Source organism: Rattus rattus, chromosome 3, assembly GCF_011064425.1.
Source record: "Rattus rattus isolate New Zealand chromosome 3, Rrattus_CSIRO_v1, whole genome shotgun sequence".
Taxonomy (NCBI): Eukaryota; Metazoa; Chordata; class Mammalia; order Rodentia; family Muridae; genus Rattus; species Rattus rattus.
In genome coordinates this window covers 59,329,499-59,333,841 of record NC_046156.1, presented here as the reverse complement: position 1 = coordinate 59,333,841, position 4,343 = coordinate 59,329,499, and positions in this window count along the sequence as shown.

Here is a 4,343-nt window from a genome sequence, read left to right as displayed (position 1 = left end):
ACCAATTATTTCTTTTTTTAAGATTTAGTTTATTTTTACTTATGTGTACTTGTTTGTGTGTGTGTGTGGGGGGGGTGTGGATTTATGCACAAGTGAAGGTTCTTGTGGAAACCAGAAGAGGACATCAGAGTCCCAGGAACTGGAGTTACAGGCGGATGTGCACCACCTGCTTTGGGTGCTGGGAACCAAACTCGGGTCCTCTGGGATACAGTAAGTGACCTTAAGAACCTCTAAAGATATGCTTTTATTTTACCTATTTTTTATAATTTATTTTTATGTTTTGTGCATTAGTGAGTTGACTGCGTGTGTGAGGGTATCAGAAATCCTGGAACTGGAGTTACAGACAGGTGTAAGCTGCAATGCATGCTGGGAATTGAACCTGGGTCCACTGGAAGAGCAGTCAGTGCTACTCAGAATGACCGAGCCATCTCTCTAGTCATACTTTTCATTTTTAGTTTTTAAACTTATGTGCATGTGTCTGCGAGAGTGTATGTTACTTACGTGGGGGTGCGTACCAGGGTCAGGAGAGGACATTAGAGTCTTCAGAACAGGAGTTGCAGATGGCTGTGAGCCAACTGATACGGTGCTGGGAATGGAACTCTGGTCCTCAGAAAGAGCAGGCAGTACTCCTATCCACTGAGCAAACTCTGCTGCCCATAAATCATATTTGTTTATTAACAGCAAATGTATAGTGTTTCACTAAGGTACTAGATAAATGACTATGATTCTAATTTTTGAACACCTACCAAGTAGAAGATCTATGCTGAGAGCTTTATAAAATTTCTACTTCTTCTGCAACACAAAGGAACCTCACACAGAGAAGGCCGGTACCCCTTTTCCTTGGGCATCAATGGGTGTCCATTGTTTTACAAGGGATTGAGAATTCTGCTGGGGGAAACCCTAGATCTTTGCTCCACTAGGGTTTTGTCAGGAGTGGGCAGGCAGAAATGTGTGAGATTTTCAAGATAGGCTGGTGGCTGGCAGATAGAGGGGGATCTCGCAGAGGGCACAGCATGTGGAAGAAAGAGTCTTAATGGCAAGGCCAGTCTTTGGCATTAGAAGACCATGCCTATGGCCATTCGTGTCAGGACTAAGCCATGACCCACTATGTATCTTCTCAGAGAGAAACAAAACTGTTTCTGTATAAGATGAACCGTCTTCTGCAAGTCTGCAGCTCTCTAGGGCCAGCCTCCCAAATCGTACCTGAACACGCTGTGAGGAAGGGTACTTTCCATTTTCTGCTTTGACAGAGGATGCTATCAGGCATCCCACAGGCTGCCATAGCCCTTGGTGCCCTATAGAACCAGTAACACGGACCAGCTCTGATGGCAGGAGAAGCTTCCTTACAGCATCAGCCTTCTCACAAGCCATAGCAATTGATCTCACTTAATTGTATAGTAACACTCACATTGGTGCTGAGAGCACAGGCTGCCTTACTTCCTGTTTTTGAAACGCATCATTGACCGGGGTAGCCACAATGCTCCCCACTCAAGCACTGATCTGGGTTTCCAACTCATGGTGGAGCTGTCATCCTGGGTCCTGCCAAGTTCACTAAGCATGATGATGATAGCTCTGAGTTTAGGACACAGGTCAGGTCTGGCCACAGGACACACAGGTATGTCAAAGGGACCTTACAGTTGGCGTCAGCCTGGTACCACCCACCTTGGCTTTCCACAACACTCAGCCATTTTGTGTCCTTCGATCCTTCCGATTCCTTGATTTTTACTATTTTTTCTATCTATCTATGTATCTATGTATCTATATATCTATGTGTCTATCTATCTATCTATCTATCTATCTATCTATCTATCTATCTATCTATTTATTGTGCATGCATGTTTGTGAATGAGTGTGCACGTGCATGCCTAGGAACACATGGGGCAGTCAGAGAAAAATATTATCAGTTATCCATTTTCTCCTTCTGCCATATAGGATGAGGGATGGAGCACAAGTCGTCAATCTTGGTGGCAGGCACTTTTACCACTGAGCCATCTATCATCCTGGGCAGTGTGTCTTAGTCAGGATTCCTATTGCTGTGATGAAATGCCATGACCAAAGAGACTTGAGGAGGAAAGGATTTATTTGGCTTACACTTTCTTATCACTTCATCATCAAAGGAAGTCAGGACAGGAACTCAAACAGGGCAGGAACCTGAAGGGAGGAGCTGTTATATGGCATGGAGGGGTGCTGCTTACTGGCTTGTTCCTCGTGGCTTGCTCAGCCTGCTTTCTTATAGAACCAAGACCACCAGCCCAGGGGTGGCCCCACCCACAATGGGCTGGGCCCTCCCCATCAATCACTAATTAAGGAAATGCCATACAGGCTTGCCTGCAGCCCAGTCTTATGGAGGCATTTTCTCAGTCGAGGCCCCCTCCTCTGATGACTGTAGCTTGTGTCAAGTTGACATAAAGCTGGCCAGGACACAGTTGTTGTTCTTTTCCTTATCTTATAATGTAAATACCATGGAAGGACTGTCCTGGTTTGTTTATCTTTGTGTGCCTGAGTCAGTGAAGGGCACGGAATGTTCAATATACATTGGTTAATCCGCTTCATGAGTTTCTCAAAAATACTTGGGGAGGGGGAATAAAAACTATCAGAATCTTTAATTATAGACTAAGGAAACATAGGGTTTTTATTTATGTTGTAACAACCCTGCAATGGAAATTCTCTGATGTGTTTAATTTTTTTTTATACTAGGAAACTGAGGGATTAGAATAAAGGGGAAACTTGCCTCTGGCCCCATTGATATTAAGTTGCCCACAGTTAGGAAAACAGGTATAAGCAATGGTAGAATGTCTTCCTATAGCTGAGGCAGGGGCTAGGGAAAGCTTAACTGGTGCGGGTGAAGGGGGTGGGGGTAGCAAGCACAGTGGTGCACACATGACAATATCAGCATTTGGGATGCTGAGACAGACAGGACCATCAGGAACGTGAGGCCAGCCTAGGCAACCAAAGAAGAGCTCTTCTTCTGGCCCCAGTTAGGCAGTCTGCCATTTTGAGCTGAAGCTGAACTTCTCCTTCCACCCCCTGGCTTTGAGAAGCTCCTCGAAGTGGATGAGGACACAAGCTTTATACTTCCTCTGGGGAGCGCATGGACAGAGACGCAGGTGCTGATGCTCTGGTGAGGACTAGAAGGGTTATGTGGTCTGATCAGTGGTGGGAACAACAGCGAGGTCTGCCCCACGGCAGTGTGCCTGCTGGTGAGTACAGGCATTTCTGTTATAGACTAGGGAGAGCAAGAGAGGAGAGAGAGGAGCACAAGGCTGTTTGGGGAAGCATTGTGGATGCCAACCTGAGTGTCATCAACCAGGCTATTGTACAAAACAGAGGGAAGGGTGAAGTGGAAGCTTCTAGTTCTTTGGAAAGTCAGTTATGTCAAATGATGGTTTGCTGGGGCACACAGGAGAAAGGATGTCTTGCTAAAGCAGACACATGAAAGACTATTTTCTCGAAGCAGACGCAGGTGAAAGGATGTTTTAATATAGCAAACACATGAAAGAATCCATGATGGAGTGTAAATATGACCCCACAGACAGTGGGAGACGGCCACTGAGCATTGGTTTGATTTGCTCCGCCTTGGGGTTCTTCACTGAGGACACGCATGTATTGGTTCAGCTTACATGGCGCTGTGGAGCTCAACTTGTGGTAATGATGACAGCATTGAGAGAAACTCAAAGAACTGCTCATGAGGTTCTCGCGGCAGCTTGTCATTTCCTTGGCCTCACCCCTCGGGCTGGTTGGCGAGCCTGGCAGTTTCTTCAGGATTGAACTCCAGCTGCTGGTTTGTGCTTGGTGTCTGTCTGCCGAGAGGACTGGTCTGCAGCTGCTGAGCTGTATTTGGTGTTTGCTACAGGATTGAACTGCTGCCAAAGAGGACTGAGTTTGCCCCCAAAGAACTATTGCTGAACAGGTCCACTTTCCTAATAACTTTTCTCTGCCACTACCTCTGCTGAGTGGTGGGTTAGAGGAGAGGCTTATTAAAAGTAGGTTGCAAAAATATTATGCCTACAGAAGGGTATTCCTGGATTGACAGATATTACTGTGCCCCAGCGGTGGGGAACCCAGAGAGCTAGCAGAATCTGAACGCTTTCAATATCTCTGAAGAAGAAGATGTCCACCAATGTGTTGTGAGAAAGCCTCGCAACAGAGAAGGTCAGAAGAGACTTGGTGCCGTGTCACAGTCCTGTCCTGAAACGTGAGTACTGGCACGGTGCTCTGAAGAGACAACACCAAAACAAACAAACTAACAAGGAGGAGGCCGCAAAATATGGCAAACGTTTAGCCAAGAGAATAAAGGGAGGCAAAGGAAAAATGTCAGGGACAGATTGTGGGGGAACATGAGC